Below are 17,059 nucleotides of genomic sequence, written 5' to 3' on the forward strand. Positions count from 1 at the left end.
CCTAAGCAGCTGCAGGTGCAGCTACAATGGAGTATCCATTTGCCTTTCTATGTCCTTTCCATGGCTGCTGCTCCTAGTGGCTGCTGTAGTGGCTGAGGAGGAGACACTGCTGCTGTAAAGGCCCAGCCCCACATGATGCACCAGCTCTGAAGTGCAGGCAGAGGGCAGGGCTGCCCTGGGTGGGAAGAAAAGGGGGGGGGGGAGCAAAGTGAAGCAGAAGGAATTTTGATTTATTTTTCTAAAAAAGAAATGCTTTGTGCATGTGTGTCTAAATTTTCCCCTTTCCGAAATTTATTTATTGGTGGTGTGTTTGTGTGTGTGTGTGTGTGTGTGTTTTTAGGTAAATCTACTAAAGAATACAATAAAATAAGGATTAAGGGGTTTTCTCATGGCAGTGGAGGTCATATGTGCTGTGTCCCATTGATGTAGTGGTGCTGGCACTCACCCTTATTCTTTTTAAAAGTATTTTTATTAAGCAATTTCAACATAACAAATTATCAAACCATATATCCACATACATTATTTTCCCCCTTTTTTCTCCCCCCCTTCCATTCCTCCCTCCCCCCCACCAGGGACTTCCCTCAGCTCCTCTCTCTGATTTCTCTGCACATATTATTCTCTGCATGCTATAAAATTATACATATCCTTACCTTGTCTATCTATCATGTTATCAACCAATAAATTTGTGTATGTTTATTCAAAACCTGCCAAGCAGTCCAGTTCATTTTGTTGTCTTTTAATTTGTAAAAAGTTCCCATTCTTTCTTAAAGTCACAGTTGTCCTTGTCCCAGAGTTTGTATGTCAATTTAGCCAACTCTGCATAGCTCATCAATTTTTCTTGCCACTGTTCTTTTCTTGGGATTCCCTCATTCTTCCACTCACCTTTATTCTGATAGGAAATGCTCTTTGGTGGGGGATCAAGGAGAGTCAGTCGTGTGTGTGTGTGTGTGTGTGTGTGAGAGAGAGAGAGAGAGAGAGAGAGAGAGAGAAATGTCCCTATGTTCAACTGAGGAATGTTGGAGGGTATGGAATAGTGGTCTTTTAACACTGCTCAGCAGGCTTAACAAACTGAATTTTTGCATTTAGTTGTCATTCAACTCTAATCTTTATGCAGGGTCAAAACAAAATAAAAAAATTCCTTCCAGTAGCACCTTAAAGACCAACTGAGTTAGTTCTAGGTATGAGCTTTCAGTTGGTCTTTAAGGTGCTACTGGAAGGAATTTTTTTATTTTGTTTTGACCATGGCAGACCAACACGGCTACCTATCTGTAACTTTATGCAGGGCTCATCCACATGTCTTGTGCCTAAAAAGCACACTTGGGCGGTTTTCCACTTGTCCCATGCTTCTAGGCATTGGTTCAAGAGGTTTTCATGGAATCACAGAATCATAGAATTTTAGAGTTGATGGGACCCCCAAGAGACATCTAGTCTAACCCCCTGCAATGCAGGAATCTCAACTAAAGCTTCCATGACAGATGGCCATCCAATCTGGACAGAAGATTGCAGGAGATGGCACAGCTCTTTGTGGAACATGTGTTTAAACTGCATGGATTGCCTCAGAGAGTCATATCTAATAGAGGAACACAATTAACCTCCCATTTTTGGAGGAAACTGATGCAACTGCTGAAGGTAGAAGTTTGCCTCGCGTCTGCTGGACACCAGCAGACAAATGGAGTCAGAAAGGACAAATGCCACCTTGCAACAGTACCGGTGATGCTACATGTATCAACAAGATGATTGGGTTCACAACAATGCAGTACACTCATCTACATAACAGACTCCCTTCTTTGTCTGCCTGGGATGACACTCATGCATCTTCCCAGGGCAAGAAGACAGCCTGGCAGTGCCAGCCACTGAACAGTTTGCAGAGGAACTAGAAGCTCTGCACAGCTTACTTCAAGAGCAGCTGGAGTGAGCTAAAGACAAATGCAAGAGTGAGGCGGATAAGCATAGACAGCCAAGCAAGGAGATAAGGGTGGGGGATCAGTTGTGATTGTCTACCAAGGACTTGCTGAAAAACGTGAGGTACTGGAAGTTGGGCCCTCAGAGGGTGGAACCGTTTGAAGTGGTGGAGCAAATTAACCCTGTGTCGTTCAGGCTTCGACTGCCTGCATCCATGAAGATACATCCTTTATTTCATGGGTCACTGTTGTCTCCCATGATGCTGCCACATCTGTATCAAACACGAAAAGAGGCTCCCCCCTCTTCTAATGATAGAAGGGGAACCAGAATACGAGGTGTCACAATTGCAGACTCTCGCTGGAAGGGGAGGAGACTGCAGTATCTAGTGTCTTGGAAGGGTTACGGAGGTGAGGAAAAGTCATGGGAGGATTCTGGGAGCATGCACGCCCCTAGGTTACAGATGGAGTTCCCCCGCAGGTACCCCAACAAACCCAAACTAAGAGGGTGGAGGGATGAACAGAAGGTGCTGGTGGAAGATGAAGAAAGTGAGGCAGAGTGGGGGCTCGAAAGAGAGGAGGACAATCAAGTTGGGGGTGAATGGGAAGAAAGTGAGGAGTGGTGGGAAGGCTTAGGTAGCTACCCTCAGAGAGAGGGGGAACAGGATTAGGAGGATTCTAGGGGAGGGGGTGATGTCATGAATACTCTACCTCCCAGCTTAGGAATGCAGCTGGTAGAAGACTGCAGTTTTCAAATGACAGGGTCAGATTTCTCTCAGAGAGAGGCCAGCAGGCAGATGCCGAACCCCGCTCCTCTTCACCTTGAGAGTCAGCCAAATAAGACTGGGTTGGAATGCAGCCACGGCTCGCAAAAGACACAAACAGGCGTGGAAGAGAAGATTGACAGTCTGTCTTCTCAGGAAGAGGTTGGAGGGGATCCAATGAGACCACGAAGTCATTGCTGGGGGAGGGTGTATGACAGGAAACAGAATAAGAAACACAAGGGTCATAGGTTCCGTTTATTCTTCTGTAAGAGGAAGGATTCTTTAGAAGAGCAAACTGAGTGATGATACCAGAGGCTTGGCTAGAGCCGTCCGGAGCTAATTGCTTGTTTTTGCAAAAATCCTACTTTTAAATTACGTATGAGTACTGTGTTATCAAGCTGGGAACCTGGACTCCTGGGAACAGTGGCATTAGCTACCCCTCCCAGTTTGGTGTCATCTGCAAATTTGATGAGCATTCCCTCAATTCCTATATCAAAGTCATTTATAAAGACGTTAAACAACAGTGGGCCCAGGACAGAACCCTGCAGCACCCCACTTGTCACTTTCCCCCCGCATGACGAGGAACCATTAATAAGTACTCTTTAGGTTCGATCAGTCAACCAGCTACAAATCCACCTAACAGTTACCTCATCCAGCCTACATTTTACCTGTTTCCTCGTGAGAATTTCATGGAGTACTTTCTCAAAAGCCTTACTGAAATCAATATACGCTATGTCCACAGCATTCTCCTGATCCACCAAGTTTGTAATGCCATAAAAAAAGAAGAAATGTGATTAGTCTGGCATGACTTATTTTTGAAAAACACATGCTGGGTCTTAGCAATCACAGCATCCTTTTCTGAATGCTCACAGACTTGAAACTTTTTGGTTATTCCATTTCTTAATTGCTACTTTGCTGTTTCCTGCCTTGGGTGGAAAGGGAATGTTAGAAACTTAGGGTTGTCTCCAACTAAGTCCTACTCAGAGTACACCCACTGAAATTAATAACTCTAATAGTTATATCTGATGTTTTCAATGGACCTAATCTGAGTAGGACTAGCACTGGATATAATTCCTTATTATTATTGATGAAGATCTTACTTAATTATTTAAGTCATTTATGTTGCTGTTGTTTAGTCGTTTAGTCGTGTCCGATTCTTCGCGACCCCATGGACCAGAGCACGCTAGGCACTCCTGTCTTTCACTGCCTCCCGCAGTTTGGTCAAACTCATGTTGGCCACTTCGAGAACACTGTCCAACCATCTCGTCCTCTGTCGTCCCCTTCTCCTTGTGCCCTCAATCTTTACCAACATCAGGGTCTTTTCCAGGGAGTCTTCTCTTCTCATGAGGTGGCCAAAGTATTGGAGCCTCAGCTTCAGGATCTGTCCTTCCAGTGAGCACTCAGGGCTGATTTCCTTCAGAATGGATAGGTTTGATCTTCATGGAACTCCTTCATGGATCACTGCCTTGCCGTGGTGAAGGGGCTTGAACAACTCAGAGAAGCTATGAGCTATGCCGTACAGGGCCATCCAAGATGGACAGGTCATAGTGGAGAGTTTTGACCAAACGTGATCCACCTTGGAGCAGGAACTGGCAAGCCACTCTAGTATCCCTGCCAAGAAAACTCCATGGACAAAGACAACAGTCATATAAAAGTCATTTATATACTGCTTAATTACTGTATTCAGATTTCTCAGTGGTGTAGAAAATGGGACAATAAACAATGAAAATGATGATTGTGATGCCTTTCTCTGTCTATCTGCACTTTCTTTTGTTGTTGCTACAAATGGCACATGCTTGTACCTTGTACCAAAAGCCAGGAACTTCAGCTAAACAGATATAATTGGTTTGTCCTTTCTTGAATAAGAGTGGACCTTTCTGGGCTCTGATAAAATAGATTATCTCTGAGCCTTGCACCATCAGTACTCTGCAAAGAGAAAAAGGGAAATGCTGACACAATTAATGTCTACTCATGAGTATGCCTTTTGCCAGGGGCGTTAGGAACATAGGGTACTGGCTTATGGTCAATGGTCCACCTAGCCCAGTAATTCCGACACTGACTGGCAGCAGCTCTCCAGGGTTTCAGACTGTGATCTCTCCCAGGCCTACTTGCAGATGCTGGGGAATGAACCTGGGACCTTGTGCATGCAAAGCAGGTACTCTACCACTGATCGACCCCCGTTTTCCCCTTAGCATTTTTCATATCTTTATTTATAGATGCTAATGAAGCAAATTTTTAGAAGGAAAGCTGCCTTGTAAACAAAGTAATTTCTCTCCTGTTTTTCTTAAAAAATCATTTAATATAATGGGTCAAAATCTTTCTTTTTTAAAGCAATTGCTGTAGTGCAAGTGTGTATGGTGTTTTATTTTTAAAGATGACCTTCAGATGTTGTGGCATCCCTGCTATGCTTGATAGCTTGCCATCCTTCCATTGCGGTCCATTCAAATCTCCTTCCATTGTGGTCCATTCAAATCTGACTGTCTGGACACCACAGCCTTTCACTCCAAGCTCCTTCAACAAACTTGGTTACCCCACACACTTTGATGGCCTCCACCACTGCTACTTTCCAGTCATTACCAACCCCTGACAAGATTTTAATGAGGCCAGAGGTCTCTGGATGAAATAAGAATGGGGTCCCAGAACTTTCAAAATGAAACCTAATGAAAAATATATGCTTGTTCTCCCATGAGCCATCTAATTTTCACATCTCACAAATTACCTCTGTTAATGCAAGCTGCACCCTGCTCCTGAATGACTTCAGACACTGAACTCTGGAGTCTTTGTCACATTATCTGGCACTGAGTAATTCCATACCAGTAGTCTGACATTTCCATTCAAGGGGGGAGGGAGGGGAAGAGAAAAGAGAGATATATAAATTGATTAAAATTCAACAGGCACAGAGTGTTCAGCTTTTAAAGGTCGGAGAATCCAGCAGATGATCAACTGTAAAATAATTCGACATTTACAGAGGTGAGGGTGGTGGAATGGGTGGAGAACAGGAGAACGTGTCCAGCTCTTTCACTGGCCAGATATTAACGGCTGAACCAGAATTAAAGCCAATGTAATTATAGTCTAACTAACTGAGTTTCAACCCAGTTGGAGGGTTTTAGGTAATCTGCACTTCTTGGAGAGACATTACGGAAAAGTTCTGAACAAAGAGGTGAGAAGAGCTGTCCCTTCCTGGATTTTCCTGCTTCCCTTTGAGATACCTGGTTGTGAGAACAGGATGCTGGACTAGATGGGCCTTTGGTCCGATCCAGCAGGGTTCTTATGTTTGAAAGACAGGCACATAGGAAGAGCCCTGCTGGATCAAACCAAAGGACTATGTAGTCCAGCATCCCGTTTCCCATAATGGTCAATCTCAGAGAAGCCCAAAATAAGGACATGAAGGGAACAGCCACCTCTTACTCATATTCCTCCAGTGAGTAGTACTGGAGCTATCTTAATGCTATCATGACATGGATTGTTTTAATCCCTTCTTTGCCTGAGATCCCACTGCCAATCACTGAGAAAGCCACTGCCAGTCAGAGAAGACAGTACTGAACTAGATAGTTTGTTTGACCTGCTATAAGGCAACTTCCTATATCTGAGGATAACCTTAGTGTGATGACCTCTCCTTTAGTGGACCCCATTCTCCTTTCCATATGGGAAACCATTGCATACAGAAGACCCCAGGTTCAATCCCCAGCACCAGCAGGCAGGACTGGGAATGGACCCCATCTGAAACCACAGAGAGCTGCTGCCACTCGGTGTAGGCAACACTGAGCTAGATGGACCAATGGCCTGACATAGAAGAAGGCAGCTTCCGGTCTTTCTGTGATGTTTTGAAAAGCTCCTGTCCAAAACCCCGAAGAGCTGCTGCCAATCAGAGTAGACAGTACTGAACTAGGTGGGCCAAACATCCGTCACAGTATAAGGCAGCTATTTTAATGCTTGCTTGTCAGGAAGAAAGCTGGGGAGTTATCAGGTGGTGTATGTTGCTATTTGCCCTGGCTGCCTTTACTACTCACTTGCTCATCTCATCCCCTCTAGGGCAGAGAGTGTGTGGGGTAAACAAGCAGATTCCAACAGCAAACAGGAGGAGAAGCAGTTGACTTAGCAGGTTCTCAGATATGCCCCACCACCCTAGCCATGCTTGGTAAGTGCTCTATTATGTCAACTCCTGATGGCAGCCCTGGGGTTTACAGCTGGTGTTTGATCCCAGCTAACTGACTTCCCAGACAACTGATGTGCCTTTTGTGTGGAGCACCTGTGTTTACAAATATTTAAACTAGTTGTGGGGCACCAAGGGGTGTGTATGTCTCAAAACAAGGATTCTAACCACCAGTCAGACATACCAGTACTCTGATACTTCAGCCAACCAGGCAGATTTGGCTCTGTGGATCAAGAGCACCTTCTAGGTTGATGTTGAAGTCCAAATGCTTGTTGGTTGACCCTACAGTCCAAACAGAGGCACACTGTGTAATATAAAACTGACACCCAAGGACACTTCCAGAACATCACTCTTTTCAAGTGAGATTTGGCCACATACTGGCAAATTCAGGCTACACATTTAAAGTTTATCCATTGCTGTTGCACAACAAACTTGACTCCCCAAAACTGGACTTGCGATAAACACAAATTAAAGAGAAATGTGCTGGAACATATAGGATAACAATTACTTGACACAACTTCATATAAACTCAGAAGGAAAGCGCTATAATCAGCTAGCATCAGCTAACTTCCCCACAGAGTTTGTGAAAACAAATCAAGATGTAAGTTCAATAAACCCAAGTCATTCCTGCAGTCTGAATTCCTCATCTCATCAGGTGCCTCGTCTTGTTTACTTCTTGATTTGCCTTTCCCACAATAGCTTACTTTTGACTATGTCAAAGGTAGCCAATATAGTGCCTTCCTGATGTTGATGGACCACAGCTTCCATCATGCCTGATGACTGGCCATGCTGCCTAGTGCTGATGGGAGTTGGAGGCCAATATCTAGAGGACACCATGTTGATTTCCAGCTATGTAAACTACCTTTGGCTCTGTGGAGCCTTGTTTGCAAACTGCAGCCTGATGGTTCCTCTTACTCCACAATTAGCAATACAGTCGTACCTTGGCTCCCAAACACCTTGGGAGTCGAATGTTTCAGCTCCAGAATGATAGAAACTGGGAGTGTGTGTTCTGGTTTTTGAATGTTCTTTTGGAAGCCGAACATCTGGCTGGGCTTTCACAGCCAACCAGAAGCCGCGCTTTGGAAGTCAAACATTTCGGAAGTAGAACCGACTTCCATAATGGATTCTGTTTGACTTCCGAGGTACAACTGTACTTAATGTATGGGAGGAGTGCAATGATAAATTAATGCATAAAACATTGATTTCCTTCATGTTAGTAGCTGCTTGGTTAGAAATTGCAAAAACCTGGAAGTTGGTGGTCAGCTTAACTTTTGAACAATGGTTCCACAGATTTTTGCATATTGCACTTGAAGAAAACATAAGTGTAGAATATAAAATTGGGCAAAGGGAAAGCAAAGCATTTTGGCTTTTGGGGAACTTGGAGTCCACTCATGGAATTCGTTACAGGATATATTACAGGATTCTCTCCTCACCCCCCTTCTCTTCTCTTTTCTTTCTCTTTGTTGTTGTTTTGTTTTTTACTTTAGTTTGATTAGTTTTTTAATTATATTGTACAGTATGTTGGAACATTTCAATTTTTTTATAGGAATACATTACAGGATATAGACTAGATCTTCATCTTCCATCTGCCTTCTTGAGACTGTTGAACCCCATCTGAAGTGGCTTATGTCCTCTGCCTTTGGGACTCTAATTTATTCTACTTTGGATATCCTCAAAAACTTTTCAAATGTTTGTTCTGTTGTTTTCTCATCAAGTATATCTACATCTACATATATCTATATCTCTCTGCAGCCTGTTCCAGAGGCCTTTTTTTAAATGTCCGTATTTCTAGGCTGCCTTTTAGGGCAAACCACTCCACAAAATACATTGTAAAAAAACCAACCATTTGGATCGGCAGTCTAAAGCCATTCACAGGCCAGCTATGCATCAAGTAAAACAGCTTAAAACAGTTGCAGACAAGCATCTCTATGAATCTTTCAAGAAAAAGCAACCTAAAATAACTGTGTTTTAAAGGCCTGTTTAAAAGCCTGTGTTGACGACACTGTAGATAAATAGTTTGTAAGAGAGTTCCATTTATGTGAGGCTACCACTGAGCAGGCTCTGCTTTTTTGTGCCTGCTAATCTGATTTATCTTCCAGGGGGGCCTATGCACAAGGCCTCTATAACTTATCTCAGGGGCCAGGCAGGAACATATGGTTGAAGTCATTCCCCTGAACTGTGGGATGAAAGCATTCAAAATGCTAGGTAAATGGTTAATGCTTGCAAGGGCTATAGAACTCTGAGGCAGTTATGTCCGTTGGTACAGCAGTGGCAGTTATTAACAGTCCTTTGTGTGAGAGCGGCAGGTTTTTTCTGTTGTGCTGCTATCTGCCTCACTTAGTCAGTCTGCAACACTATTTGTCTTAGAGACAAGCTTATGTAAGATGTATCAGCAATGTAAATAACATCTGTCTTGTATATTTAATCTAACAAGTGCAAGTACACTGAGTAAAAGTTATATGTTATTTAAACTTTAAACAGAGAATGTCTTGCATAGTTTCTATAGGAGGTAAAAGGGAACTAATTAAAGGGTCAAACAACCCAGGCTCTCTTCTGCATAACTCTGTAAATGGGAACTAGAGTTTAATTCCCACACAAACAACCTGGCCCCATGCCATTTAGCTGTAAAGTGAAGCACCAAATCTTCACGATTCATCCTTCAAAAGCATATCATTCCTTTGAAAACAAACTTGGATTAGTCTAACCCAGGGTGGGGAAAATATAGCCCGAGGGCCATATTCCCTTCTGTGAAACTTTCCAGGAGGCTACAGGCCAGTGGTGGGTAGGAACAGAATCTAAAGTATGTGAAGAGACAGATGTAGATTTCACTTTTGTACAGCAGGCTGGTTTCTAGACACACTTGCTTCCTACAGCGAGGCAAGAAGCATGATCAGAGTTCAAGGGCACATCCCAGCCAGGCAAAAGCACTCAAGGAGGGTAGAAGTCAGGTCTGGCAAGAGATTTGGCCTGGGGAGAGTTCTGAGAGCCAGCTGGAGAGGACTGGATGGTCTGCATTTGGCCCCTGGACCTGAGCTTCCCCAATGTTTCTTCTCTTGTTTCCAGTTCTCCCTTCAGGTGGGACCATTTCAGCATGGGCAAAAGTTGTCCACTCCAGGTGGCTCTAAACACAACACCAGTCTCAGAGAATTTAATGTTGATTCAGAGTCCAGGAGAAGCCTTGTGTCCCCCTCACTGTGAATTCTCTTCGCAGATGTCAAGAACTCAGCATTCAATCAGGGATGCTTGGAGTGACTGTTTCAGAGAGGCTCAGGAATGTGCCAGCTTTGAGGGGGAAAAGGAAGGGGAGAGAGAGAGAGCAATCAGTGCAAAAGGCTTCAAGAGGATATACTGGGGGTTTTGGGGGCTGGGGTTTTCTTCCTAGTGAAGAGACAGCTAATTTTGTGTGCTGTAGTTGTCATGGCAGCAGAACAAGAGGCTCACAAATTGATCTCAGGACTCCTGGAATTGATGGGCTGTCCTGGGGTGACAAGGAATAGAAGAAGCACCTGCTGGATCAAGCCAATGGCCCACCCTGTCCAGCATCCAGTTGCCTACAGGAAACCCAAAAGCAGGACCTCAGCACAACAGCACTCTCCCCTCCTGTGGCTTCCAGAAACTGCTGTTCAGAAGCAAACATCCTCTAACCATTGAGGTAGAGCATAGCCATCCTAGCTAGTAGCCACCAATAACCATATCCTCCATCCATTTGTCTAATCCTCTTTTAAAGGCACCCTAATTGGTGGGACGCGGGTGGCGCTGTGGGTTAAACCACAGAGCCTAGGACTTGCCGATCTGAAGGTCGGTGGTTCGAATCCCCACAACGGGGTGAGCTCCCGTTGCTCGGTCCCTGCTCCTGCCAACCTAACAGTTCGAAAGCACATCAAAGTGCAAGTAGATAAATAGGTACCGCTCCGGTGGGGAAGGTAAAGGGCGTTTCCATGTGCTGCTCTGGTTCACCAGAAGCGGCTTAGTCATGCTGGCCACATGACCCAGAAGCTGTATGCCGGCTCCCTCGGCCAATAAAGCCAGATGAGCACTGCAACCCCAGAGTCGGTCACAACTGGACCTAATGATCAGGGGCCCCTTTACCTTTACCTTTAGTTGGTGGACCTCACTGCCTCATGTGGGAGCAAATTCTATAGTTTAACTATGTGCTGTGTGAATTAGCCATTTCTTTTGCCAGTGGCAGAAACACTTGCATTGCATGCAAAAGGTCCCAGGTGTGATCCCTGGCATTTCCAGGCAGGGCTGGAAATGTCTCCTGTCTGAAGCCCTGGAGGGCTGCTACCAGTCAGTGTAGACAGTACAGAGCTAGGTGGACCAGTGGGCTGGTGTATAAGGCAACTTTCTATGTTCCAAAGGTCATGGTTTGGAATATACATACATACATATACATATGAGTGTGTGTGTGTGTGTTTGTGTTTGTGTGTGTGTGTGCGCGCACGTATACTCACACATAAATACATATAGGTATGTGTGTTTGTTTTCATCTTGATATTTTATTGATTTTAAGGTAGTAATCTTAATTATAGTTTGCTGTTTGTCCGATACTGTCTTTTTTCTTGATTAGTGTTCAATTCTACGTATGTTCAATCCACACTATGTATGTTGTTAGGAGTGATGCAAAATTAAAGATATATTTCAGTCTGGGAAGAACAGCAAATTAAGCGATGTGTCTGGGGTTTGTTGACTTTAAAAATGATCTTTATAAAGGAAAGGAAGGATTAAACAATTTCTTAGGTAGTTATATTCATATATTTATCTATTCACATGATAGTTGTTGAACTTGATTTGGCTGTGTGTGTGTGTGTGTGTGTGTATGTATTCCTGAACTTCCAAGTACAGAGCACAGCTCACTCATTTAAGATAGGAGTCACCAAGCTATGTGGGACTTCAGGTAAATTAGGCATGTTGGGAAAGTGCCATGCTCTTTGTAAGTGGGCAACTTACAAAGAGTTGCTCACAGAAGTACAACAACTGGAATCGAAAAGTTCTGAAGATATGACAGTTAGTTACAGATTGGTTGCAATACCATCAAGTAAATGATGTGTTTAAAATAGACGAGAAAAATGGATTTAGAACAGAAATTTCAAGGTTTCAAAAGGAATTATTGGAAAATAATGTGAAGTCACTTTCTAAAATGTATAAATTGTTGCTAGAGTGGCATACTAAGGATGAAGAAGTTAAATCGTTAATGATAAAATGGGCACAAGATATTGGGCACAATATCCAATTTTCATCTTGGGGAAAATTATGACGGGAAGACTTAAAATTTACAGCGTGCTGTGCGTTGAAGAAAAACTACATGGCAATGATGTATCACAGTGGTATTGAACAGCTGTAAAATTAGCTAAAATGTATAGAACTGCTTGCAATGTTTGCTAGAAATGTAGGGAGAAGGAAGGCACATTCTTCAGAATACTTAAGCATTCTGGGAAATGATTTACAATGAGTTGAAGAAAATGTTTAAAAAACATTTTAAAATGTTGAAAAAAACAGAGGCTTTTTTTGTTAGGCATTGTAGGTACAGAGATTCTGAGGGAGCAGAAATGACTATTCATGTACGCGATGACAGCAGTGAGGATACTACTGGCCCAGAGATGGAAAGAAGACAAAGTTCCAACCAGAGAAGAATGGCTGATGAAGATGATGGACTATGCCGAAATGGTGAAATTGACTGGGAAAATCAGAAACCAGGAAGAGAAGAATTTTAAGAAGGGATGGGAAAAATTCATAATGTACTAAAGAGAACACTGTAAACAACTGAAAACTTTGGCAGCATTCGAGTAATGCTTGTATGAAAAACTATGGAAAAATGGATTACTGTTCTTTTAACAAGTTAGAGAAAATAAGATAAGCAGATGAAAAGAAAGATTGATAATGGTAACCATGGAAGGGCGGAGGGAAGGCAAGGGATTTAAAGAATCCTAAATGAGGAGGTGAATTATTTGTTTGAGTTTAAATTTATTATGTAGAATTTAATAAAAATTTATTTATTTATTTTTAAAAGAGAAAGTGCCATGGGCACCAATCACAAAATGACTACTAAGGTATGTGTAAAGGTAAAGGGACCCCTGACCATTAGGTCCAGTCGTGACCGACTCTGGGGTTGCGGCGCTCATCTGGCTTTATTGGCTGAGGGAGCCAGCGTACAGCTTCCAGGTCATGTGGCCAGCATGACTAAGCCGCTTCTGGCGAACCAGAGCAGCGCATGGAAAAGCCGTTTACCTTCCCACCGGAGCGGTACCTATTTATCTACTTGCACTTTGATGTGCTTTCGAACTGTTAGGTTGGCAGGAGCTGGGACCGAGCGACAGGAGCTCACCCTGTCGCGGGGATTCGAACCACCAACCTTCTGATTGTCAAGCCCTAGGCTAAATGACTGCCATGGGTGTGGCACCCCAGGCCCTTCTTTTGGTGCTCCCTCCACAAGAGGTCTAGGTGTGGCAACATGAGAACAGAGTCTTTTCAGTGGTGACTCCCCATTTATGAAATGTTCTCCCCAAGGAGGCCCACCTGGTGCCTTTATTACATATCTTTAGGTGCCAGATAAAGTGGTTTCTCTGTAATCAGGCCTTTGACTGACTAAACAATTTATGGGCTTTTAAATGTGTTTGAGGGAGGGCAGTTATTGGTCTCATTTGGTATTTTTATGTCGTAAACTGTCCTGTGATCTTCATATTAAGGTTGTTTTTATAAAACATAATTACAGTGGTACATCAGGTTAGATACGCTTCAGGTTACAGACTCCACTAACCCAGAAATATTACCTCTGGTTAAGAACTTTGCTTCAGGATGAGCACAGAAATCGTGCAGCAGTGGTGCAGCAGCAGCATTAGCTAAAGTGGTGCTTCAGGTTAAGAACAGTTTCAGGTTAAGAACAGACCTCCAGAGCGAATTACGTTCTTAACCTGAGGTACCACTGTATACGTAACAATACATAATTATAAAACAAACAAATAATAAGAACAACAAGAACACAATATGGCTGTCTTGCATGTGCCATAATACAAAATGACTGCCCTGGATTGTGGAGTAAAACAAAATGGCTGTCATTTTGTTTTACTCCACATTTTGTTTTACTCATATATAAAAGGTTAGAAAGAACCAAAAATGGTGTAGATATGCCATCCCAAGTAATTTTGATATTTGAGGGGTTATATAATAAGACCTTTTGCTTGTGCCATAGGAGGTACTGGCAGGTGGACCGTTACCCACAAATGTAATGTTGACAACCCCCTCAGATAGCCAGCTTTCTAAGGTCTACCTGCCATTTCTCTCTCGTGAGAGTGTTTTTGTGCTGCCTCGTGCAATGGGCTGACATTTAAGTTTTAGAGCAGAGGCTGGAAATAATGGCTTTTTTGCTGAGCTCCTTGCTAATCACAAACTGCTTTCGCATATTGAAAATGAGTTCTGCTCAGGACTATTGATTTTTTTGCTCTTTGCTGTTCTTTATTTCATGCTCTGCGTCAAGATGCTTAACCTTACAGGGCTGGGATATGCCACAACTCAGTTGTCACAACTTATGCAGCCCTTTCCGCTCCTAAGTGTGAGAATTAATGATGGAGCAAAGACAGTAAGGTGGAGAAGGGGCATCTTAAGATTCAGGGGTGCTCAAAGGAGTAGAAATGGTGGCTAGATTTTATCACATGCTATTGTCAAACCTTTAGAGCCAGCTTGGTGTAATGGAACAGCGGGGAATCCTTTTCAGCCTGAGGGCCACATTCTCTGCTGGGAAACCTTCCAATAGCCAGTGTTGAGTGGGACCAGAGGCAAAACTGGGTGAAACAAAGAATGTAAATTTTACCTTTGTGCAGTAGACTGTATTGTACACCCACTTCAAAGAAGGTATGAAACAGGGCCAGTGAAAGGTATGGTTTGGGGAGGGTTTTGAGGGCCAGACAGAGAGGTCCTGTGGGTCACATTTTGCCCTTGGGTCTGAGGTGCCCCATCCCTGCCCCTTTGTGTAAAGATGCAAGGAAGGTATTGAACCTGGGAAATCTTCTGTATGCTGCAAATCATCTGCTTTGTCACTGAAATATGCTGCCAGGAGCTGCTGCCTCACAATGGCTATGCAATGCTGGAAGCTGTAATGTTGCACTCTCAGCAAGGGCAATTGCACTTTACCCTATATACAGCTCGCAATAGCTCATATGTCTGGTCGATTACTAAGGTAATGTTGAACACCAAATGCAGCTGCCTATTTTCCATCTCCCTCTTTCTTGCTAGCATTTGATGTTCAAGGATTACAAACAATTTTCAAATCAAACATGTGTTAAATGTCACCTTTCAGCTACATTCGCTTGCTAAAAAGAACCTTAAGATATCAATTCCTTTCCCCACCCCCAGAGTATTTTTTTTTTAAAAAAAGAACAAAGAGATTTGGAACAGCACACATTGTGTAGGAAATTTGAGTTCCTCATAGGTATTGTAGGGCAATTTCCTTTTTTAAAAAATCATTAACAAATCAAATGCTATTACCATGGCTTTCATCATTTGGGGCTTGTCAGTTTTCTACTTTCTCTGGAGTTCCACGTAAGGAGGATACAAATACACATGCTGGAGTGACTGCTGCTGTTCCTATTCTCAAAAAGGGTTGGTGGTGGGTAGGTGAGCAAGCTTTTGGAATTTCAAAACCATCCATTCAAATAATGGGGCACCTAAAAAAATATAAATGTTTGATGCCTTTTAAACAGATTGGCTGTGAGGAACCTCTTTTTTTTGCTTTTTGTTTTGTCACTGCCTGCTTTCTCTTAAACAGCTGAGGGTTGAATACCAGTTGTGGTTGGGGCCAGAGGCAAAAATGGACAGAAACATTGCCTTTTCCCTCTTTCTTCCACCCCTTCTCTCCCTCTCTCTGAATCAGTGGCGTAGCGTGGGGGGTGCAGGGGGGGGCCGGCCGCACTGGGTGCAACATCTGGGGGTTAGGGTTAGGGGGTGCAAATCCACGGGTTAGGGGGCGCAAATTACTTGCCTTGCCCCGGGTGCTGACAACCCACGCTACGCCACTGCTCTGAATTCCCTGTTTTTCTCCCTCTTTTTCCTTATCTCCTCTGTCAGTCTTTCTCTCCTCCTCTCTTATTTCTGCTACCCACTTCCCTTCCCTTTTGACACCATCTTCCAGTTGCTGTGCGACTTGGGGCAGCCCTGAACAGATGCTGGTTTGACAACATCTGTGTTCATCACCCATGGGAGAGCTAAAAACTATGGCAAGTCGTCTGTCTAACTGGTTTGGGGGCTTGCCCCTAGTTATGGGCCTCCCTTGTTCTCTTAGATTCAGGCAGGTGGTATGGGCAGCTCAGAAGGGCCTTCACGCAAACATGTCCGTGCAATGGCAGAGGCCTGGTTGGAAAGCTGAAAGCCCACGGCTGCTACATGGGAGATGAATGGAAGAAAAGGAAATACAAATGCCCCCCTCCCCCACTGCTAGGAGCAGTTAGGAGCTAGGTGAAGTCATAGATCTAAAAATAGTGTAGACATGCACATACTGCTCAGGTTCTGTTTTGACTTGAAATAGTTTTAGGAGGCTTCTCAGAGTCCAGTTCAGGCAGAGTCAATATGCAAGGTTCAGTCAAGTCCTAAGGTCAGGAATATCTCAGTTAACATAGTCAGATGGCCCACGGGTCAAGAAAGCCAAGAGTCCAAGGTCATGGGAAGTAAGACAGGAATGATGAACGTTGTTTCCAGGAACTGACTGAGGCTGGAACCCTGCTTAAGAAAGCTGGAGCCAGCTGGTTCTCATTAGGAGCAAGAAGGCTGATCAGCAGCAGGTGGAGTCACTTTGTCTTTTGCCCCTTCAGGCTGTTGTTGCTCAGCAGGTAAAGCCAATTCCTGGCCCATTATAGGATGCAACACTGGATGAGACAAAAGAAGGTAAGTTTGGGCAGAATTGTGATGAGAGAAAGAGTAACAAAGATGTATTCCCCCACATGTACTTTGTTTTTGTCAAATCGTTTTTATTAATTTTTCAAATTTTACCAAATCAGCCACAAATTAGGAACAATTTAATACAATTTCCCCCTTCATGGATCACTGCCTTGCCGTGGCGAAGGGGCTTGAATAACTCAGAGAAGCTATGAGCTATGCCGTGCAGGGCCACCCAAGATGGACAGGTCATAGTGGAGAGTTTTGACCAAACGCGATCCACCTGGAGCAGGAATACTTTGGCCACCTCATGAGAAGAGAAGACTCCCTGGAAAAGACCCTGATGCTGGGAAAGATGGAGGGCACAAGGAGAAGGGGAC

At 43.7% G+C, this 17,059-nt stretch overlaps 1 long non-coding RNA gene across 1 annotated transcript; it reads right to left on the reverse strand.

Annotated features, from left to right (window-relative positions):
* Positions 1-5,115: 5,115 nt before the first annotated feature.
* Positions 5,116-15,652, reverse strand: LOC309333885. The gene is made up of 3 exons (XR_014152755.1): positions 14,480-15,652; positions 8,373-10,097; positions 5,116-5,483 (listed from the first exon to the last, which is right to left on the reverse strand). It is a non-coding gene; the product is annotated as an uncharacterized lncRNA (long non-coding RNA).
* Positions 15,653-17,059: the final 1,407 nt, after the last annotated feature.

This window comes from Podarcis erhardii (assembly GCF_964252035.2).
Source record: "Podarcis erhardii genome assembly, chromosome: Z".
Classification (NCBI taxonomy): domain Eukaryota; kingdom Metazoa; phylum Chordata; class Lepidosauria; order Squamata; family Lacertidae; genus Podarcis; species Podarcis erhardii.